Source organism: Sarcophilus harrisii, chromosome 6 (assembly GCF_902635505.1).
Source record: "Sarcophilus harrisii chromosome 6, mSarHar1.11, whole genome shotgun sequence".
NCBI lineage: Eukaryota > Metazoa > Chordata > Mammalia > Dasyuromorphia > Dasyuridae > Sarcophilus > Sarcophilus harrisii.
The window spans coordinates 1808436-1833675 of record NC_045431.1 but is presented as its reverse complement, the minus strand read 5'-3'; the positions used below and the strand labels follow the sequence as shown (position 1 = coordinate 1833675).

At 36.1% G+C, this 25240-nt stretch overlaps 1 protein-coding gene across 1 annotated transcript in view; it reads left to right on the top strand.

The window, feature by feature from the left end:
• The first annotated feature begins 14348 nt into the window (after nucleotides 1-14348).
• Nucleotides 14349-25240, top strand: part of STK32B (serine/threonine kinase 32B) — a 377048-nt gene continuing 366156 nt past the window's right edge. The window contains exon 1 of the mRNA XM_031941567.1: nucleotides 14349-14410. The gene's annotated coding sequence lies outside the window, so the exon portion shown is untranslated. The remainder of the gene's footprint in view (nucleotides 14411-25240) is intronic.

Here is a 25240-nt window from a genome sequence, read left to right as displayed (position 1 = left end):
GTTATTTTTTTAGATTTGAATTGGTCTAAATAGCTGCTGAGGTTCTTCAAAACTCTGAAATTGTGTGATTCTGTCAAATGAATCTCTAATTAGTGGAATTTCATATGATATGGAGGTAGTATTTCGAAAGGATAAAAGTTCTTTCCCCTAAAACCTCCCCTTAAGAAAATGACAGTCTACATATAAGATCATTTCCTTTCCACCTTTGTTGAGAGAGGAAACTTTTAAAGAGAAGATTGAATGTGTTAATTTAAACTCAATGATTCTGAGAAGTGAGACACTGCAAATACTTTAAAAAAAATCATATCATTGAAATCCTTTATGGTCAGTCTTGGAGTTTGTAAAAACGTTACATCCCTTCTAGGAGTTAGGTGCTAGGATTTCCTAGACACGGTTAAGGCTGAGACTAGGCTGAATAATTTTTAGAGATAGAAAAAAACCCTTCATAGTTGTTTAGTCATGAATCCCTCTTTGTGATACCTTGGATCATAGCATATAGATACTGTCCAGGAGTTTTTCTTGGCAGCGATCCTGGGGTGGTTTGCCATTTCCTTCTCTGATGGATTAAAGCAAACAAGTTAGATGATTCATCCAGATTCCTATGGCTAGAAAGTTTCTGAGGCCAGATTTGAACTCAGGTTGTCTTGACTCAATGCCTGGTGCCCCCTACCTATCTCTGTAAATGATCTTAGAAGTCATCAATTTTAATTGTTGTCTCTAGTGGGAATCCTCTCTGACACCTCTTTCTTCCACTCCCATGGAATGATCATCCAGATACTTCTTAACATCTCTATGGATGGATTAATTTTTCAAGGCAGCTCATTCCACTTCTGGGCAGCTTTAAATGTTAGGAAGTTTTCCACAAGCCTTATTTGAAATCTGACACCCAAGGACTTCCTGCAGCTCTTCTAAATTCTGTCCACTGTTGGTGGAGGAGGCAACCAGAAACATGTCTAAGCCCTATAAAAGCTTTCCAGGCAGTTACTGGGTCCCTTCTAACTAATGTCTGCTCCAAGTGAAATATCCCCACTTCTTTCAGACTGCCATTGCATGGCCTGCGTTGAAATCTGCTCACCATTGTCTGGACTCACTCCAGTAGTCAATGTCCTTCCTAGAAGATGGTATCAGGAGTGAACACATTACCACCGATTTACTGTCATCTTCCTCATCCAGAACACTACCACCGGCACTGCAGCCTAAGCTTGAGTTTAGTGAGCTGGCCTTCAAGTCAAGAAAACCTGAGTTCAGAAGTCTGCCTCTGACACATACTGGTGGGATGGCGGCTTTGTGACCAGGCAAATTGCTTAAGCTCTCTCCTTGATCCAGGCTCTACTCTGCACAGCAGTTGCTGATGGGCATCGGACCAGGACTTTTTCCTCAAGCAATGACATCCCACATCTGGTTCATCCTCTACCTAAAAGGTAGCATTTTTGGGATATTATGTTATCCTGCTGACTTAACTTGCAGGCCATTAACAGCCATTAATGGCATTCTCATTATACTACAGTCTGGCCATACCTTTTCCCATTTGTTCTTGGGTTTAATTCTTTTTGAACTCAAAGTTTTTCATTCTGATCAGTGGCCACTAGAGGTCAGCTGTGTGTTTCACCTCCGCAGAAAATTCCAAACATCTGGATTTGCGTTTTAAAGAAAATAATAATAATAAAAAAGAGTCCCCTTTTGATTATAGATTTTCCCAGTCCAAGGATCAACATAAGGACTGCTGACCTAGTCTTTCTCATACCTGCCCCTCCCAGCACCTTTTATACACAAGAGGCTTTCCTGATCTTTCTCTCTATATAGATGGTGATGTGAGATCTGGTCAAATTAAGTAGAGAGTGGAGGCAATTATCATCTAAGCCAAAACTAGTAATGGCTCGAATTTCTATATTGCACTATAGTTCATAAAAGGCTTTATTTTTTTGGCAGCATCCTTGTGAGCTAGGCAGTATAAACATTATTATCTCTCCCTCCTCCTATCTCACTAGAATATAAACTTGTAGAGATCATTCAGTATTTTCAGTTTTGGCTCAGGATCCCCTGAATCTAGCATAGTTACTAGGTACTTTATAAAACCCTTGCTGAATCGAATCTTTATTTTACCATGAGGCTCAGAGGTTAAAATGATTTGGCCAGAGGCATCCTGTTGGAGATCTTTAGAGGCAGGATTGGAACTCCTGCTTCCTGATTTTTAATTCCACTCTTCTCTCCCCTGACCTATGCTGGTGCTCATTGCTTGGGTCTCAGATATCCCAACAGATTGCTCATTATGTGTTTCCTCTAAATGCCCAGCAGGAATGCAAAAACAACCAACCATCAATCACAGCAGGGTTGTCTGAGGGCAGAGTCCTTAACCTATTTGCATGCATCATGGACTCCTTTGGGAATCTAATAAAATTTATAGGCATCTGCAGAATAAGGTTTATATGTACGTAACCCCCCATCTATGATTACAAAGGAAACCAATTCTATTGAAATAAAGATATTTCCCCCCATCCAAGTTGATGGAACCCCTGAATTGTATTCATAGACCCCGACGTGCAGGTAGATCCCAGCCTTGATTCTGTGGAACTCTGCATGTGCAGTACATGATGCCATTTGTCCTTTTCAACTGAACATTAGAACCTTTAGGGGGACAAACAGTAGCAGACATATGTGGCTTAAGACAAATTTATTGAACTACAAATTATATCAAGAAGTAGAAAGACTAAAGAAAAGGAATAGAATATATAAGAAAGAGAAATGCTTCTAAGCAATTTAAAAGATTTATTATACTTTTAAAAAGTTAAGAATGGATTAGACTGTAGTGGATACAAATAAGTTTGTTTCTCTACCACCACTTTAATAGTCTGATTAATCATCTTTTTTTTTCAGTTTTGTTTCCAAAGTTGGTAGCCAATTTGTGTTATTTTAAGCTGGTTTTTCCAGACCCCAAAGCCTTCTACAAACTGTCTCTGAATCACCTTTCCACATTATCTCCCACTATTCTTCCTTTCTCACCCATTATATTCCATTTTTGTTGTTGCTCAGTTGGTTCAGTTGTGTTCAATTCTTCATGACCATTTGAGGTCATGAAAGATCATGGAGTAGTTTAACATTTCCTTTTCTAGCTTATTTTACAGATGAAGAAACTGAGGTAAATGAAGTTAAGTGACTTGCCCGGAGTCACTAGCTAGTTAATGTCTGAGGTCAAATTTGAACTCATGATTAATCTCTTCCTGACTTCAGGCTAGGCGCTCTATCCACTGCAACAACTAGCTGCCCTGTTATATTTCATATATATAGGATTACAACTGGTCATTACATAAAGATTTCCTGTGCATCTTCTTATCTGCAGATTTTTACTCACACTATCTCCTTTGGCCAAAATCCTAACCATCCTTACAGATAAAATGGCATCTCCTCTGTGAAATCCTCCCTGATTGGAGAGACATGTAGTGTATTGGAAAGAAACCCCTTTATTTAGAATCAAAGGGGATTGAATTCTGCTCTGAGCACCCGAATGTCTTTGGTCAAATCACTTTCCCCTGGGGCCTCAGTTTCTCTTTTGTCATCAAAGGAGACTGGAGTATCTAATCTCTAAGGCCCTTCCTAACCTCCTAAAATTGCCCAAGAAGAACTTCCAAAACATGGACAATAGCTGAGTCCTTCCAAGTTAAGACCTGCCAAAGTTTGAACTCTCCTTAGCTTAGCCTTTTAATAGCCCACACCAGGAGATATCAGGGGAAGATGTTAGTGAAAGATTGATAGCTAGTATTATTACAGGACAATCTCTGCAGAGCGATCAAGGGGATCTTCTATTCAAAAACACTAAAGGCCTTTTTTTTTACTGCTTTTGGTCAGTCTTTCCATGAGGCCTCTAGGATAATGGATTTGTTATGGATTCACTAACCCATTAATTGCCCTTTTCTCTATTGTACTGAACTTTAGAAATAAACGTTCATCCAAGTTTTCATCTGAAAAATGAAATGACTGTTCATAGGTCCTCTATTCCTTAATCCAGAGGGCAAAGTGGGCCTTTCTGCCATAGATAGTAAGGTAAGCATATCAGAACATAGTCTTTAGAAGTTGCAGAAATAATTTCTCTAATTGAAATGGCAAAGAGAGGGAAGAGAATGATAATCTTTATTTTCCTCATGATTGAGCCTGAAGCTAGGAAGATTCATTCACCTAATTATATTAAATCTGCTTTAGAAGTTTATATTTCTCATGAGAATGATTTTAAGAGAGGAGCTCCATAAATGAATTAGCTTATTACAGTACGTCACTCCAATGGGCTGTCCCCATAGACATTTCTCTTCTTGAGACAGCTAGATCGTGCAGTCAATAGAATGTTGGACTTCGAGTCAGGAAGTTCTGACTATGTCCTGTCTTGTATGATACTAGCCAAAGTCAACTTCTCTTAGCCTCAGTTTCCTCATTTATAACCAGGGGATAATAATGGTATGTACCTCTTAGGGTCATTGTAAGATTCAAATGAGATAACAGATAGAAATTGCTTGGAACAATGTAAATGTCAGTTCTGATGATGATGATGATGTGAAAAGAATTGTATGTGTCTAGGATTTTAGAAGTTTCCATTCTTATCCCAGCTGTGCTACCAAGAATGATTTTCTCTTTAAGGGAACATCTTTCTGTGATTTCGAAAAATAGATCATTTGTTTTTTTCTCTTTTTAGGTGTCATTTTGATTTTTCTTAAAGAAAAATAGGGAAGAAGGAACAGTAATTTTTATAATAGACAGCAGGCAAGTTAGATTGCACAACAGAAAAAAAAGAAGAAAAAGGCTGAATGTTTACCAGTCTATTATGCAGCTGTATGAATTAGTAACTTTTAAACACAGGGTCATTTGCATTATTATTTTAGCGATTATATATTCAGCAGAAGTATGAGTTACAGTAGATATTTTATTTTCAAGGCAAACTTTAGGAAGAAAATAAGAAGCTGTTCCAGAAGATGCTAGATAACATGATGGATTGTTGAAGAGATTCATGAGTCGTCAGATTAGATGATTTCCATGCTCTTTTCTACCTCTAAGATTTCTATGATTCTGAGTTTCTGGATGGCTTTTTTAAGGTGTTAATCAGTCCATTAAGGAACTCACTCATCCCTTTCATGGTTGCATAAATCTTGATCATATTCCTTTTGGAATCCCACTTTGCTTTTCTCACTGACACTCTAATTCAGACCTTAATGAGAAAGGAGTTGCAAAAAACTAGAATATTAGGTGGATGCAAAGTGAATGGATGTATAGGCTTAGATAAGGAGTGTCTTGGTAAATATGTATGCACTGACTTTCCAGAAAAAATCTACCCAAGACTTTTTCTTTCTTTCTTTCTTTCTTTTTTTTTTTGGTTGTGATATATATATATATATTTAATGAAGTGGGTCTTTACTTCTTCAAAGATCCTGAATCTCAGTGTATATTCAACCACATATTTCAATTTAGATCACCCTATGTTAAACATGTAGAAAAGGAATTATTAAATTATTAATTAAAATTATTAATTGAATGACTCTACACAGGACTTGTAATTAAAATCTTCATTATTAACATTTTTTCATCACTTTCTTAAATATGATGAGCCCTGACTGTAGATTTTGCCATTTTCCAAGGTAAAAATAAATATTCATAGCATTACCTTAGCAAACAACTCTCCTTCCAAGGCAATCCCAATAGACTTTGGATAGAAAATGCCATCTGCATCCAGAAAAAGAATTATGGAGAATTGAATGTAAATCAACACATGCTAAGTTTACTTCTTTTTTCTGTTTTTTTCCTTTCCCATGGTTTTTCCCTTTTGTTCTGGTTTTTCTTACCTTACATGATTCATAAATCAATAAGTTTTAAAATAAATTGAAAAAAGCAAGAAAAACAAACAAAAACAAACAACTCCCCTAATCTAGCTCCAGGTGCTCTTCTTTAGATGTCACAATGACTTGTTCTATCAGTTGTATAATCATGATACATATCTAATCACTTGACTAGTTTGAATGTCTAATTGAGCATACAAATTCAGTTAAACATAATTTAGGTGCCTACTATGTGCAAGGCAATATGTCAGAAATGATTTCTAAGAATCATTTTGAATTCTAAGAGGAAGCTATCCTATCCAGAGTGGTTAAGGTTTTGTGGGTGGCAATTTATTTTTAATGATGACTTAAATAGAAAAAACAAAATTGAGAACACATGTAATTAGAAAAGGAAGGTGGTACAATCATGTAACAAGAGTGAATGAGAGATGGGCAGTCTGTATGCTGCAATGATACTCTGCAAATAGTAAAAAAACTCCAACGAAAGCCTCCAGTTTGTTGATTGTGTCCTCTATGGAGAATTCATGGAAGGTCACAAGTAAGAATCACATCAGAGAAGTGCAGGTGGGTTATGATTTACACCAATGGAGGGAGGACAGCCTCAACTAAGAACCATTGAAATAATTTAGCCTTATACCCTCCCAAGCCATGTCCCACAAGAAGGTCAAACGAGTTTCTTATTGTGGGCTTTGTACTCTTTGTTTCTTTCTAAACTGTAACATTGAATGTTTCATGGGCATTAAATATTATGTGGGAAAGCTACCAATCCCCTCAGTTCAAATTACAGGTGAAATTAAGCCAAAAAAAAAAAAACCGTGGGAAATTTAGGATTCAAGGCAGAGTGACTTGCTTTCTGATGTACCCCACTGTGTTTCCTCTTCAAAGATTTCACACAGTTGAGGAGGTTTCACACTTGGATGAAGCTGCCAGGGAGAACTCATCCCATGGAGGGCGTGGTATGGATTTCTCTTGTGTCACTGAGTTGAAACAGCAGCTTCATTTTCTGGTGATTTTGTACAACAGATGTGTCTGTGAAGCTACCATTAAATCTAATTGGGTTAGATGAAATCATATATTAAGTATGCAAAGAGAACTGGCTTCTGTGAATTTGCCTGGAAAGGAGATACCCACTCTCTGATTTATCTGTTCTGCATGTAAATGGGGTTTTGGATATCGAGTCTTCTTTAAGATGGGGACACAGCTGAAGTTAGGTCCCATTACATAAAAAGACACTCAATACTAGAGAGACAAGAGCAGGCCATCTCAAGGGGCCTGTTTCCCTGTAGCAATGAGCAGGTGTCAGATATTAAGGAGACCTTGGTGTAGAGGAGATTTTGTTTTCTATCTCTAGAGTGCAATTATTGTGTGTGATTATGTGATTATATATCAAAGTTACCTCTAATATATTTTATCCCTAACTACACTAAATGAGATTAGAAGTGGTTTTCCCCCCCCTGATTTTAGTATCTTCCACAGCACCTGTTAAATAAATGTTTATTGAATGAATGGATGAATTAATCAACCCCCTTGAATTGGGTTTCCAATTCCAACATTTCTTGTCCATATAATTGTATTGTCATTACTCCTCCTTTCTGAGCCTCAATTTACTAATCTGTAAAAATAGTGGTGATAGCAAATATCCTCCCTACTTTCCATTGGTGTTGTGAGGAAGGAAACTTAAAAACTGGATTTTAAAATTTGTGTTCATGCAGCACAACAGGGGGTACCATGAGAAAATGCCAATATTCAAACCTTCTTGACCAAAATAGTAATATTGGGGGCAGGGAACAGACTTATAATTTCTTTGATGTAGGGGATTCCAAATGAGGAAAGTCCCTTTACCTACCTAGATTGGCAAGTACATTGAAGCCTATGACTTTAAAGAGTTTTCTGGGGACACCGAGAAGATAAAACTTGTCCAAAGTTTTGCTGAAAATGAGTGGGTCTCTAAATACACACACGTATATGTGTACATATGTATGTATGTATAGGTCATTTTAACTTCAAAGTTACCATCTATCCTCTATGTCATAGTACCTTTTCCAAATAGTAATCATGAAAGTTTTTCATATACTTAAAAATTCCATTGTCTCACTGATGTGGGAACCAATATAGATCATAGTCATTCACTGTTTCACTAAATGGTTTCATGTCTTTCTATGTTCAAAATAATTTATCCCCTGGGAGCCATCTATTTAGTAATGATCCATTGTGCACTTGACTAGGATGGTGCCCAAATGACAATCAACTTCCATAAGTCTATGCCTGAAGTCTTTTCTTGCCCAAGTTTCACTCTTCTGACCTTATCTTTGGGAACCCAAGGCCTACATTAGTGAAAGATGTGAAGAGAGAATATATGCCTTAAGAGAACTTATTACAGGAGGCAATTTTCAGTATAAGATAGATTTAGTATTTCTATCTATCTATCTATCTATCTATCTATAATTGTGGCCTGATAGTTCATGTCCCCTGTGTTAGCTTTGTAGCTTCACAAAAGAATCAGACCAAACACTAGCCTAATATTAGAAAATTCCCATTCCCTATGCAGGGACACAGTAAAGGGAATCATGTCATCCAATGTTGTAACAACTATTTACTTCTTTAGTTAAGAGATTCTGCCACTTTGGATAAAAATGCTTCCATTATAATTGCAAAAGTATTATCTCTTACCTTTGTCTCTTTTTCTTGATTAAGGCATGGGGAGGGAATGGATAGGCTTTCACAGATGATATCTAAAGGAGATCCTATCTTTACAGGCACACACCTGACTGACGGATTCAGAGAATACAAGATTCCTCTGTCCTTATTGTTTGTTGACTTGATTTTATTAGAGCAAAAATCTTCCCTTAAAAGTAGCTACCATACAAAGTAAAATCATATAAGATTCCTCTAAAGACAACAGATATAACATCTTTACTATAAATATCAAATGAAACATAAACCAAGGAAATGTATAATTGACAGAGTTGTTGGTCACTGTCACGGAAGCTATAACTATAGAATCTAAATAGAATATTTCTCCAGAAGTGGTCATATGCTCCAAATGCCCCTGTTTGTAGATTATGCTATGGTTGACTGCAGAAAGCCCTGGAACACCATATAGTCTTCTCTTTGAGATATATAAGCACCTTTATTTTCCACACAAGAAAAACAAAATAAATAAAAATACTTCTTGGATAGCCTACTCTAAACAGTTGGATGGATACTGTATAAATTTGGTTCATTAGTATACACATATACACACATCATCAATAAACCAACTCTATACACTGTTCATCTACACACACACACACACACACACACACACACACACGCACACCTTGAATAGATACTATGTATGAACAATAAATTGAGGCAGATATTGAAGAAAAGGAAATTTGGGTCATTAAAATGACTATTCAATTTCCCAAACTGAAGTCATTTTAGTGACTCAAATTTTCTTCCTGACACAGACTCATCATTTTAAGGCTGCTATTCTTTCAGTAATTCCCCATATTTACAAGTCATAGAATATAATAATATCTGAAAAATTAAAGTTGTAGGTCAACTGAAGTTCAATATAAAGCCTCATATTGGCAGATAAAATCTTTAGAATATTCCCAAAGAAGAATAATGAGCTCAATGATCTTAGAAAAACATTGATTGACTTAAATGAAACAATGAAGAATGAAATGAGCAGAACCAAGAGAATGTGAAATGGAGCAACGCAATATTATTTTAAATAATATTGGATTATTTTATGTATGTATATTATAATATTGTAAAAGCTACTTTGAGTGACAAAATCATTTTGACTATTATAAGTACCCAACTTAACTACAAAACACATGAAGGATGACACTATCTGCATACAAAGAATGGATAAATAAAAGTATGTAGAGAATTGTCTTATACACATACATATGTGTTTGTGTCTAATGGTAGCCATCCCTAGGACAAGGGGAGGAGGGAAGAAAAAAAGGGAAAAAAAGAGAAAGTTATGTGATAACTTTATCACATATTTAAAAGGACTAGAAAGTTATACCTAATAGACTTGCAGTTTCATGTTATAATTATTTTTTACTATTCTAGTATGTTATGTAAATGATTGCTTTACTTAAGTTCAGGATAAGACAAACAAAAAGAAATGATATAAATTACCTTATTAGAGGGATATGTAACCAAGGAAGAGATGGATTAGTCATGTAGTAGGAGTATGAGATAAGAGTCAGAAACCTATCTGATCCATTGGTATTAATAAGTGTTAAAATCTCCAGCAAAACCACGTCTGGTACATTGGGTATCCCCCTATGAAGTGTGTATGGGAGGACACAGATGAGAGTCACATAAACTGGGAAGCCATGGTAGCATTTCAAGCTGAACTATTAGAGGGAGTACTGGCCCCTATGAGGTCACAGATTGATGGAAATATGAGAGTAATGGCTTTCAGATTCATTTCTTGCCTCTATTTCTACAACTACTACATCTTTTCACCTCTCTAGCACTTCAGTTGTCTCTTAGATAATCTGTCTGTAGTCTCTCTCCCTTTCAATCTATGTTGCCAACTTACATTTCCTAGGATGTTGACTCCATAAAGATCCCTTCTGCTCAAAAAAATCTCCTGTTTTTTTAATCTAATTGACACCTATGTCTTTACCTCAGAATTCAACATCTTCCACAATTTATTTTCATTATTTTTCCAGCATTGTTTTTCCCTATCCCTTAACAAAATTAACCACACCAGTTTAGCATATTTGTTTATGACTCCTCATTTATATTACTTTTATTCATCACATTCTATTCATCCTTTATGAGAGTGAGAAATTACTGATGGAAAACCTTCATGTTCTGTTGGTTTCTACACAAAGTTAAGAGAAGGCATTTAGAACTTTAGAAATATAACATGTCAGATTTATGGGATGATGTGGTTACATAGGATAGTCAGACAAGGATGATCTGTGATCTATTTCACAAAAGAGCATCCATAGCCACAAGATAACAGAATCATTAAAATATTAGACATGCTCTTCATGATGTAATTTTTTTTTACTACCTAGGAAGTTCTGCATCTTCCTCTTTTCATATCCAAATTTTAGCCAGCCTTCAAGAGTAGTTCAAGTTATTACATTAAGGTAAATTGAAGTACATGTTGAGCATGTTCGATTAAGGCTATCAGTTACCAATAAAATAGTTCTCTTTATAGAGGGCCGAAACTCTGGAAAAGTATACTTGAAACAAGGTGTTACCTCAGTGGAATTGATGAAATGATGATTCTCTAGTTCACATATATACTCAGTATGGTGATGTAATGGCTCTCTAGTTCACACATATTCAGTATGCTGTAATGATGTAATTGTAATAGGGTATATAAGGGTTAAGAAGGACTGGAAGAGAGACATTCTATCTTTGACCATCCTGGTGGCCCTCCTGCCTCCTCCATTAAGACCAAGGACTCAGGCTGGTCCCGAGATCCTCCAGAGAGCTAGCCTGGACATTACATCTCTTGGCTTTTCAAGCACAACCACAAAGTAGGGTTTACTAGCCTTTATATAATTTTGGCAAATAAAAGGGAACAAGAAACAGGAATCATCACAGATGGAAAACAATATGATTTATTACAATCTGAAGTATCATAGATGATAGGAAACAATATGATTGGATGAAGGTTGGGAACGCAGGGATAGCAACAACCCCCTCTTCCATATTGTTGTCATGGAAATCTCACTGGTGGTATCCTCCTGTATGGCTAGTTAGTGCCATAGGGATTTGGGTAGTTAATGCCATAGTGATAACATACCAGACTTTCCTGAGATAAGCTTTGCAGAGATAACCGATTTCCTGGTATCTCTCTGCATCTCCCAAGATTTGTTAGCAAGATAATAGATCTCTCTTAATTGTACCTAGATATGCAAGACTGTACAGAGATAATGTAGTTCTGTGAGGTAAAGTGATTTATAGGACACCTGGATTTTAAACTAACTGGTAGAGGGAAAACTGATCATCTGGATTCATGAACTTCCGAACTTAGAAAGAAAGAAACATGGCTCAGGTAATTACAGAATGGAATCAAATATAAAATAGTAAATCAACATTTAATTTTTCAAAGTCTTATTTCTTCAGAATTACAGAATCTCAACATTTGGAAGATCTCCTCAAGTGAAACCTAGGGGTGTATGGAGTATTCTGGGAGGGTTAGCACCTGTGGCAAGGGGGCTTGTTGAGCACTTTTCAAGGCTGTTTATTCACTCTTGGTGTCTCTCTTTTACCCAAATTTCACCTGTGGCTCCAAGAAGTTGTAACATGTTCAGCCAAACCCCATTAAAATTGTCTTGGAAGACAGTTGAGGGCAACTGACAGACCTCAAACCTATCAGTGAGTTAAGGGGATATCTACCCCAAGCATGTGAAGACTTCCTTCAGCAAAATTGGAGGATGAGAACAATTTGTTCCAATGGCCATAAAGTTTACTGAGGCAGGTGCCATGGAACTCTGAGAATCTGATCCCCCCCCAAGCTACCAAAATTATCCACTGCATCCTGGGTAATCAACAATTGTCTTTACTTTGGTCTTGCAGTTGGACTTGGGTTGGGCAGTTGGGCAGTGGACTTGGGTTGGACTGCAGTTGGGCAGAAGGGAGAGTATGGCTGACTACTTTGGAAAACTGTGCCTCATTTAAATCCAATTCATTCACAAATCAAGACATCACCCTGTGATATCATTGACCATTTTCAAAATGAAGGACAAACAACATATAATTTAGTCTATACCAAAAAAAATTACCTTTAGAACTCTCTCACCAAGTGATCATCCAGTTGTTTTTTTCTTGAAGATTTGTAACAAAAAGGGACTCAATATCTCAGGAGGTAGCATTTTGATTATTTTTAAATGGGATTTGTTATTTTTCCTTTTATCAAGCCTAAATCTGGCTCTCTGCAGTTTTAATTCCTCATCCCTAGATTTACCCACTGTGTCCATGCAGAATAAATCTTCTCCATCTTTCTTCAGCCACTTGAAAACAGCTGTTAATATCTACTCTTCTTCAAGTCAAATAGTACCATTTCCTTCAATCAATCTTTTGTAAAGTATGGTTTCTAGTTCCCTCACAATCTTGGTCATCTTTGGAAAGATTCCCATTTGTCCTTCCTAGGAAGTATTGTCTAGTTTGAAATATAATACTCCAAATGTGGCCTGGAACAGAGAATGAAAACATGATGACTTTCCTAGTCGTAGACACTATGCATCTTTAAATATAGTCTTTCTTTCTCATTGTGGACTCTCATAATGATCTTGTCATATGTGCTAAAGAGCTGAGGGCTTTTTGTAGTGAAATATGAGTTAACTACACTTCCCCTATCCTGGACTTATACAGGATTTTCTGAACCTGAATGTAGGATTTCACATTTATCTCTATCAATTCATCTTATTATGCTTAATCTGAGATTTTGTCAAGTCAAGGACTTTTTAGTTTCAATTATGTTAGCTCCTAGTATAAGATTCATGTCTTCTCTATGTTTGATAACAATGCCATCTGTGCTTTATCCAAATATGATGAAAACTTTCAACATTTGGCAAAAAATTGGCAAAAAAACAATAGAGGAAAAGTGACATAGTGTTTAGGATACTGTATTGGGAATTAAGAATAAACAAGGACTTAAATTATGCCTCAGGTACATATTAAGTGTGTTATTCTGGGCACATTACTTAAAATTTCATATTCTTAGTTTCTTCATTTGTGAAATAGGGAGTTATAATAGTACCTATTTTACAGGGATATTTTGAAGATTAAATGTGATAAAATATGTCAAAAGTTCCCCACAAGCTTTAAAGAGCTATTACTAGTTGTGTGACTTGGATCGTATAATTTAATTCACTCAACTTCTCTCAGTCTCAATTTCCTCAACTTTCAAATGGAAGAGGAGTTGAATTTGATGATTTTTAAGATCCTTTCTGGCTCTAAATCTATAATTTATGATGGACTCCATTAAAGATCTCCCTCTGGGATGGAATCAAGGTCATTATAAATAATATTACTTTTATTTGGTAAAAAAATTCCTGATACTTGCACAATCCCATGAACATATGTAGGGAGTCAGTTTTTGAGAAATCCTTAGGTTACTCTTTCATAAAACTTTTGGTTCAAAATCAAATATACCTAGATATAGATTTTAGAATGAGAGAATAACAATAATAATTAAGAATTATAGGGAAATGTGAGCTAAATTTTTTTAATCAATTAATGGAAAGGGCAGAACCACACTTGTAGCTTGTAGTCATAGTTGTAGACTAGAAAATCTGAGAATATTTTGATGTACACTGGATCTGTGGCTCTCAAATTACACTAAAGTTTGATGGGAGTGGGATGAAGAGTAGAGTTTGTGACATCTACCATATGAGATATAATTTCTGGCTGCTCTAAGAAGGTATTGTCAGTATAGACTCATCTTATTATAGAAGATTTACTCCTAGCCATTAGGGAGGTAATAAATGTAGTTATAGCTCACGAGTTCCTAAGGAGAGGGTAACATATGGTAACACTGGACTTCCTTCTTTGTTTTTTCAGGCTACATCAGTGTTTTGAAGAAAATAAGATCATCAGTGGGAAGCCTTCCAGTGATCTTGGTAATATAACCTTGTCCTTTTACATCCCTATAACCTAAACTGAGTCCGAATCATTTTATAAAATAACGAATAGGCTGCAAAATTCTATAATTGTGAATAGCCTGTAACCATAAATGGTGAAGACTTTTCTCATCCTTATATCTACTACTATATGGTATTACTATACATGTTTAATGATAGGACCAGTTCAGAGTGTCATTGCCTTATTCCTTGCAAAATGGTGGCTTGACTTAGAATTCGCAGCACCTCTACTATCTCTGTCCATGGTGCTGACAGTATACCTGAAAAGGGAGTTCTGTTTTTGATAGTTCAAGCTGCTCAAATATAGCAGAAAGTGAATTGAAAACAGTATTCAAATGAGGAAAAAAATGGACCAAGACCCATTAGGAAACTAATAACAATTTAGATTCTCTAGGCCTTAGTTTCTGTCTGTATAAAATGAGGGGGATTTGAAGCTAGATGTCTGTTACCACCCATCTCTAAATTTATGTTATATCTAGTAATATTTGATATTTCCATAATGGATACCTTTAATGGATACACAGGCTTTTTCTCACAACAAAATTATCAGGTAGTCAGACTGGAAAAAGTATAAAAAGAGACACAACTGCATAAAAGCTTGACATACTCAATGCATGTTTTATAGAGGCACATATGTGCATATACATAATACATAGATAGGCATATGCACTCTCAAAACCCTTTGCTCTTTAATGTGAAATGGTTGTCAAAATACTGTACCTACATCTAAGGGATGAATGTGAGAACTTTTACAAAGGGCAAGTATATTAGTGATTTTATGTTTTTTTATGTTTTTTTTTTTTTGGTGTCAGAATGTTCATGCTTATTGATGTTTGTTGATCTCATAATTTTAAAGGGCAAAGAGAATTCAAGATATATTCATGAATTCCACTGCATGAGACTGGGTTGGATGAGAAAAGGATGTCTGCATGGACAGTTGTTTTTAAGAAAAATAAGACACTGAATAAAATGAAAGAATGGTTAGATCTGCAAAGGACTGTAGGAATCACTTAGTCCTATTTACTACTTTTTACTTTTGGAGATATTAACACCTAGAGAAAAAGTGGTTTGTCCAAGGTCACACAGCTAGTAAGTTAGTAACAGAATGATGACTAGGAACGAGGTCTTGACTCTCAGCTCAGTGCCCTTTTCACTCCATCATACATTTCATTACTCACAGGAAAATAAAACACTTATTTCATTATCCAACCAATGCAATAGCATCGAATAATGATCAGGGAAAGCAAATTAGATTAAATATATTTTTAACAGCAATCACTTAAAGCATTAATAATACTATCAATGTGGATTGAATTTTTAGAATATATGGCTCTAATGTGACTTTTTAGAACTTGTGTGAACTGCAGTAGTAAACATGTAGAAAGGTTATATTGGTGCTTTATTTTGAAAATCCAGTCTAGGACCTAGGACCCATTTGAAATGCTTAAATCTGTTCATAATTGATTATATTAGAGAAACTGACTTTTGGTTCTGTGAACTGCAGCATCCCTTGCTTATGAGCAATTCCCCAATCCGCACAAATGGCCTCATAGATAGGGACCATGTTTTCTATGTTTTCCAAAATGTCTTGGCATTTTCTCATTTTTTTTAAAATTCATGAATCAGTTTAGTGAGTAATGGAAATCAAATAGCAGAACTGTATGAAGCAATGATTTATTTGAACATTTAGTAATTTGAATTTAGAATGATTACCAGAGGGACCTCCTCATGGAATGCAGATGACCCCAGTTTGCAAAGTCTATGCCAGTAGTAAAGAAGCTCTCGTAGAGTCATCAAGAAAGGAAGCCTTCAGAGGATGACTCCTCATCAGCAAGTTGCTGCTACCCAACCCTACCTCACAATCCCTGAGGATGGATTTTCAATCAAAATACCTTTTTTTTTCAGAAGAGGAAAGTGAGTCTCAAAAAGAAGTGTCTTGTTCAAGTTCACTTCATTAGTGAATAGAAAATCCCCTATTAGGAAAAAAGCCAGATCTTTTGTTTGCTAGTATAGTGCTTTTTTCATTATGACCTGTGCTTTCTTACCAATGTCAAGTATGATGAAGTTGAAGATGGCCCCTCACATATAGTTGTGATTACAATTAGTGAATGGAGTATTCATATTATAAAAATCATATGTGCTTGGCCATAAAAGAATCAGGAAGAAAAAAATGCACCAACCCTCAATCATTCTATTGAGACTTTTTTTTTTTCATATATATTCCTTGCCTTGTATTCTCTGAAGGGAGACAGCTTAAAAGGAGCAATTGAGCTCAGATTCCAGAAATAGGCTGAGATTCTAGACCTGACCACACCATTTGTTAAATGTGTTAAAGACAGAATAAGAGTTACCTTTATTTATCTTGGCTTGAGGAGGGAAAAAACTAAGAATAATGGAGAAAGATACAAAAAGACAACTTTTGCTTGATATAATGAAAATCTCTGAACAATTAGATAATTAATCGATCAAAAAGGACTTATGAAGCACTTACTTTTAAATGGTTCCTGCCCTTGTAATTGTTGCATTTTATAAAGAGAAACAATGTGTACACATATACGTAAATAGAAAACAAATATATTCAAGCAGGTATAAACAAAATAAAAAAGTGGAATGGGCTGCATTGGAGTAGGAAGCTCACTTTTGTAACATGTTGAAACAAAGATTGGGAAGTAACTTGTTCGGTATGTTGTGCTTTAGTAGGGATTCTTTTCTATGCATGGACACTGACAGATTTTTTTTTTATAGCAGTTGCATTGAATTGAATGATCCAAGAAAGATCAAAGACTTGCTCAAAGTCATAGGATCATAGATTTAGAACTTGAAAGAACTTTAGAAGTCATCTCTACAAGATTATCCTAACTTATCTTTCCAGAAATCATATGTCACGCTCACTTACCCACTTTAAATTCCAGCAGAAATGGTCTACTCATTGTTCATGTCATTCTATCTCCCACCTTCATGCTATAGTCATGTTTAAATTGCTCTCCCCTCCATCTCTTCCTACTGGAACTTCTGTCTTCATTCAAGGTTTAACTCAAGGTTCCTTCCTACACTGCAATCCTCCCCCTGTTGTTATTGATTCTCCTTGGAAATTTTTTTTCTGTAGTCTTTTTCTATACATGTGTGCTTGCTGTTGCTCCTCTGTAGGATGTAAGCTGCTTGAGGACAAGGACTCCTCATTTTTGTGTACTTAGAATAATGCCTATCACACAGGGGGCACTTCCTACTCATTAAATTGATTTGAATTGGGCCCAGCTAGTTCATTTCATAGGAAAAGAAGCTGAAACCCAGTGGCATTAGGTGACTTGACCAAAATCATCTAGATTGCAAGGGCCAATTCCTGAGCTGAAATTGGAATTGAGGTCCTTTAATGTCAAATCCTAGGCTCTTCCTAGCACATTAAGTGTTGGATGAAAAGGTGATGTCTGATTTAACATTTTTTTGTGGAACTTAAGAAGCAGTGGGAAAGCTTTTATGGAAATAAATATTTCACTTGTAATTCAAACTGAGTATTATTGTCAAGTAGATCACTGCCTCCATCCACTTTGGCTAACACAGAATTGTTGAAATATGAAAATAGTTAGGTGGAAAAAATAGTCCTCTCTGAGTTAGCCATAATTAATCATATGCAGAATGAGCCATTTTAAGAGGAAACTACTAGGAGACCAAAACAGGCTGTCTCTTCCAACCGAGTCTTTAGCCATCTCTTTTTGCTTTTCCTGGGTATTATTGTCTTTGGAGGAAACCTAATCTGAGTGCCGTGATAAGAAGAGGATATAAATCTATTTTAATGAAAAGTGGAAATGCAGAGAGGCAATAAATAATGATATTGTGTCTGGGCTCAACATCCCAAATTCCCAGGCTGCAAATTTAGGATAGGGCTGGAGCAGGTGTGGTGAGGCTTTATCAGAGATTTCAGGAGGTTTGAGACAAAGATAAAATGGGAAAAAGCATTATCAATGCATAACATGTATGACACAAGAGGGGTTGTTATGGGGAACCAATGAAAAAATGGAATTTTTAGAGGAAACTAATTATACTTCCCAGGCTTATTTTAAGGGGTAAACAGGAATCAAGGGCATTCAAACCCCCAGTGATCCATAATCCCCTGCAGTAACTCTCCACAGTGTACTTCCTGCTTTGGATTGCTTCCCATAATGCTTTTGGGCGTTGGTTCAATTTCCCAACATAAAAACAGCACATTCAAATTAATTTTCTTTTCTGAATATATGTCTTGATTATATTGTTATGCCTTCAAGAAAGCAAGTTGCAATATTTGGCTAATTTTGCACTAACAAGGTTTTCATTGTCTAGCTTATTTTAAACAAAAAACACCTTGTTTTTATTTTCTTATATAAAACACATATTAAAAAGAATGACCTTGCTGAACTGTTTTGCAACTTTTTTTGTATTAAACTGCTAACAAAAGGCAGCAGGAGGGGTAGTGTTTAGAGTACTGACTTTGGAGTCAGGAAAATTGAGTCCTTTTTTGCCTCCAAAAAGGGACAAATCACTTATTCTCTCACCTCTTTAAGACTTCTTTGAATTTTAGAGGAATTTCAATTCCTCTGAATTGAAATGTCAGAAGTGACATTTTCCCACCCTGATCCATCAGATCGAAACCAAAATACCCCATCTCAAACTATTAACACGTGTGTTATCATCCTCTTATGAACTGAGGAAGAAACCTGATCTTTCCATGAAGACTTCAGTTCCAAAGCATGCTTTTTAGTGTTCTTTGTTCTCACTGGAACTCACCCCTTTAGAGGGAAATTATTCTAGGCTCTCCATCACTAAACTTCTCCCTTCAAGCTTCTCTCACCTAACCTGCACCTTTAGTCAAGGTGGTTTCCAAGAGTAAATGAATGTCTAGAAAAATGAGAATGCCCATAAGAGACAAGTTTGACTCAGTTTCTGTGAACTCCTAAGAAAATACTGAGAATTTACTGGGCACTAAGCTTTAGCTCCCTCCAGCATTTGCAGGTCTAGGAGTTGCTTGTAAAATATCTTGCTGTATTTAAATCCCAGCTCTTTGGCACAGGAAAGATGGATAGAGGGAAGTTGTTCACATGATCGATACAGTTATACACATTAAGTTTTATACAGATAGATAAATTTTGCTTACAGATCAGACTAAAATTCTGTAACACACTGCATTAACTGCATCAATATTCATTCATTAACAATGGTAATTATAGCTCATTTCAATAGTACTTCCAGAGGGAATATCTTATAGTGGATGGCATGATGGACTTATATAAAGATCTTACTTTCAATCCAATTTTGATGCTTCTTAGCCATGTGAACATGGGCAAGTCACTTAGCATTTTTCTATAACAATTTTTTATTTTCAAAATAGCAATACTAATTTCTATTGGTAAGATAATGCACACAAAATGCTTTGCTTTGGTCCACCTCAATGCATCTTAGAGTCTTTCCTCTGAGCTTAGCCCTAATTTGTCTTTTGCAGGGTCTACTTGTACAAAACTGTTTGCATGTTGTCTTCCCTATTAGATTATAAAGTTCTGGAGAATACAAGTTGTTTTTTTTTCCTTTCCTTGTATTCTTGGTGCTTAGCACATTAACTGCCTGAAATATAGTAGGTACATTATAAATTCTTGTTGACTTGCAAACTCTGAAGAGCTAGACATGGATGCCCTAAAAGTCCTAAAAGTGAATGTAGTTTTAAGCTATTTCAACATGTGAAAGTACTTTCCTCCCAATAACCCTACGAGAAAGTTCTTGTTTATATTATTCACATTTTATAGAGGATAAAACAGCTGCTGGAGGCTGAACAACTTGTTCAGACTCATAAAACAACTATGTGTCAGAGCTATTATACAGACCTTGGAATCAAGAGTCCCCATCCAAATCTAATGTTCTCTCCATCTCTACATACTCATTTTTGGGAACATATGAGAGGTAGAAGAGGAAAAAAAAATGTTGAGTTTGGAAGAACTTGGGTAGAATGTAGCTCTACCATTTGCCATGGCAAATCATTTCATCTCCTAGAGCCCAAGTCTCCACATCTGTAAAATGAGGGAATTGGTATTGTTAGTCTCTCATGTCCCTTCCAACTCTAAGTCTATGAAGCTGGCACCTCATGATTTTTAAGAAAATGATCTTAAGTCTTTAAAGAATACTTGCTCCTGAGTTAGGGTGGAGCAGATGGAATTTGGATTTGGAGACAGAAGGGCAAGACAGGAATCAAGTATTAGTCACTTACTGCCTGCATGACTATAGGTAGGCCCTTTCTCTTCTTTGGGGGGGGTTTCCTCCTCTTTACAAGTGGTCTAAAGGTCAGGAATTAAGGATTTTTGTGTGTGTCATGAACCCCTCTTCTAGTCTACATTAAGCATTTTTATCCCTTCTTGGAACGTTTTAAAATGCATAAAGTAAAATACAAAGAATTACAAAGGAAACCAATGGTTAGTGAAAATAAATGTACATGCACACATATATAAAACACACATACTTAACACAAATGTATATGTACACACTAAATTGATATCTATCTAAAACTCTAATCCTACCTATATACATGCATATATGCATTTATATTTTAACCCTCCAAGTTGTTACTGACCCTCTAAAATCTAGCTATAGAGATGACTTAGTATTTTTACAGACCCCAGATCTAGATGATCTTAATGGTTATCTGTGGTCATGATCTAAAAATAAAAATTACTTGGTCTAATATACAGAAAAAGTTCCAAATGATACCAAACTCTGTGACATCAATATAGGACAGTCTCAGGGCACTTACTACCCCTTCTACTCCCTCTCTCATACTTTTACTGTTTGGGGAGTTTTTAAGTGCCAGGCCTATTTCAAGTTATAGATCAAGGGATCGCTATTCCTGAAGGAAATGCATTTGAAGCTTTCTTCTCCTTTTTCTGACCAGCAGGAATTTTGCTTTTATTCCTCCAGTTAGCGAGATTTCTTTAAAAGAACTAAGGTGTATATATGTATGTATACATATATTGATATTGATCTAACAATAATAATACTCCTTACCACTATTATCCTGAAGGTTTATTTGGTCCTTTCCTCATAATGTCTGTGGAGTAGACAAGTTAGATTCAAGTTATATTATTTGTCCCCCACCTCACCCCCACAATGGAAACTCAGAGTATAGGAAAGACTTGCCTAGAGTCTCTAAAGTGGTTGTACTTGAGCTGGGATTCAATACTACATCCTCTAATTCTAAATCTGGTACTTTCTCCATGTCCTTGTCTACATTTTGCCCTGTGAACATAACTTTTGGTTTTCTACATCTAAATTCTTGATCATGATCTTGAGTCACTTGGCTAAATCATACTCAGCCTTCAAGAGCAAATTCAATTTTCTCCTTTATCTTGAACCTTCACTTATTTATTTCAATTAAAATAATGACCTTTTTTTCTTGAATCTATCTATCTCATTTAATAATTAATCATGTACCATGTTGTGAGTGAAGTGAGACAGGTTAGTTGAGAGAAGAAAAAACTTAGGGGAAAGGGCCATGAGAGCAGTTTTAATATCTCAATGCAATATACTGGGGGAAAGTGATTCAATTTATTTTATGGGATTCAGAGGGAAGAGCTACATAAGTCTATTGGGTGCAAATTATGAGGAGGCAGATATCAGTTCAGTCTAAGGAAGAATTTGATAATAATTAAAGCTGTTTACACATTTGACAGACTGTCTTGAGAGGTAGTTGAATTCCATCAATGGAAATGTTCAAACAGATGTTGGATAAACCGCCTTCAGAATGATGTACAGGAATCCATGCTATTGGAATCTTTATAAATTGTTACGTCATTAGAGTTGATAGAGACAATAATTATCTAATTTAGCATGGTTCAGTATGATTGATCTGATCTTACAAGGAGATGTTATAGGCCAGAAGAAACAAGGTACTAAGTAGAACTGATAGACAATAATGCTTGTGTTCATTATTTTTAGAGAGCTTTTTTAGAGAGCTCATAGAAGCAAGAAGTATTTAAGTACTCATTGGAGTTCACATGTTTGAGAGATTTCAGGGTTTAGTATGAGATATCCAAATTCATACCTCCCTTAATCCCTCCTTTGGAGGGGCGGAGTCAACTTTTGGGAGATCATATATAAAGAGGTTCTTAGCTTCGAGAGTTACTTTGGAACATTCCCAGGGGTCGGAGAGGAGCACTCAGGGACAAACACAGAGCACTTTGGGAGACTGAGAGCCAGAAGCCCTCTCGGAGGCAAGAGAGATTCATCCCATTTTCCACTTGGCTGGCTGGAGGTTGAAGGACAAACCTTTGGATTTGGAGACATTTGGAGGGAGCTCTTGGAACCAAGCAGAAAGATAGGCCTCAAAGGAAAACTAACCGGGCTATTTTGGAAGGAGAAAATAAACATTTGCATTTTATTAGCTGGCTGCATTTTGGAGTGATTAATGCTTTTAACTAAAACTAAGGCTGCTTCCCGAAAACCTCCCCAAGAAACCTCTCTCCCAGAGAGAACCATCATATTATTATATAATAAAGAAGAAAAACAACACACCATGCCTTGAGGAATAGTTGTACTAGGCAATCTCTGAGATACTTTACAACTCCTGGATTTTCTAACTAATAGTTATATTGGTAAAATTGCATTGTTATTTAACTTTTATATTGCTGAGAGTCTGTAAAACATACTCCTCTGATACCTCACTATAGCATGGCAGTGACCCTAGGTTCTCAAAGGCTAGTTTGGTAGATGGTCAGTTCTGGCAGGTTCCATAATTCCACATGGCAAAGGCTGAATACTGATCCAATCTACTTTCTTCAAATAAGCTTTGATAAATACAGAGAGGCCCATCACTCATAAGATGTCCACATGGGTATGGATTCTTTCACCATGACAGCTAAGAAACCAAGAAACCTCCCAAATCACCTTCAGTCCTGAGTTGTTTCCATCCACTTTTGCAGGTTTGCTGGCAAAGTAATGGAAAAGGAGCCAGAGAATGTTGAGTCATAGTTACACTTACAAACAGGGGCTTTGTCCCAGGCCGCTGACAGGATGGTACACTTTCTCCTTCTCACTTAGCCTGCTGCCTTCTGTCTTTCCTGGTTATTAGAACAGAACAATGTACTCTATCATAATAACCTCTGTCATACCTACATCACTGACTAAATGATATAATTGGTGTACATTTTTTTGAGATCACAGTCATGGATTAATGTAATATTGCCTGAAGAAAAAAAAAGAGCTTACATTTCTATAGTATTTCTTCGCAACTAGAATTTCCCTTGTCCTATGGCTAGATGGTATGATGCAGCAGTCTAAGAAAAGTCAGTGCACACAGCATATTTTCAGTGCAAAACTGAAAATTTTCTAAAACCAAAGTTTCATCTGTATTAGAAAGTAATTTTCTCCATCTGCAGAATTGCCTAGATGATGTGGAATCCATTCCCCACACTTAGAATAATGATACTATTCTAATGATCTGTAAAAGTCTCCCAAGTTCGTATAATTATACAAACTTGTAACTTTCTTAGGGTAGGGTGAATGCTGGAGGATTGGCACTGAAGCCAATGAGGTAAATAAAAAAGCAATAAAAATAATAACTCTCCCCAAATCTTTTGAGTTATAGTCCCTCTGCAATACCCCAAGTCATAAATTGGTGGATACTTGGAAAAACAAATGGTGTGAAACTTCAGGAGGTTGATTGCAAAAGTAACAGAAATGGGATGAGAATAACTTATTTCAAAATAATTCCTAGAGCATCACCATCACAAAAAGCAATAAACAAAAATAAAACTAAATTATTACTGCTGACTTGACTGTTTCCAGGTTGATGTCACTATATTTTATCCTGTATAATATTTAATCAATTTCAATGGAGCTGGGAAATATGTCTCGTCAGCTCTTGTTATACAGACCTACCAGACTGAATGTTTTGGAAATGAAAGTTGTGGCTTCACGTTACTAATAATTTGGTAAATCAACCTGGGCTAAAATGAAGATTTTAATCATAACCTTCCTTTCCCAGTTGACTCACTGACAACCAAAAAGTAGGGCAATCAATCTGCCTATATTCAATTCAGCATCTAGAGCTCAACCTCTTCAAGTATCATCATTATCATCATCGCCATCATCTACTAATAGCTTATATTTGCATATTGTTGTATAGTTGCAGTGTGCTTCATCTGTATCATCTCGTTTGGTTCTGAGAGTTAAGGGAATAAGTACAAATGGGAAAGCCAGGCTAGGCTAGTACTTGGGTATCTATAGCACAGAGCTGCCTGTCCACAGGTTATCTGGTTTTTGTTGTTGTTTATTTAAAACAAAAATTAATGACCCTCTAGCTAAGAATGATTTTTACGATTTAAAATAAAACTTTATTATATTTAAAAATCTTAAAAATGAGCTTAGCTTCTAAGGCCTGTTCAGGCAAATAGTTGAATTTGTCATTCCACTGTAGTTTGCTGATCCTTGCCATACACATTAATTCACTTAATCAAACAGTTCTTAAGCTCTTATTAGAATGGTGTGGTATAATGGGTAGAGTTTTGGACTTCGAGTAATGAATATCTGAGTACCCGGTTGGTTTTGGACACCTACTAGTTGTATGACTTGCATAAACCATTGCTTCGGTTTCCTTACTTGTAAGAGGGGATTGATAGTAATAGCACCTCCTTCTCAGGGTTCTTATGAGGATTAAATGAGAATATATTTGTAAAGCTCCTAGGTATTACATAAATGCTAGCTATTATTACAATGTTTAAGGCATTGTCTTAGATTCTGGGCATATAAATAGAAATAATTATTAAATCCCTATTATATGCAAGACATTGTCCCAGGTTC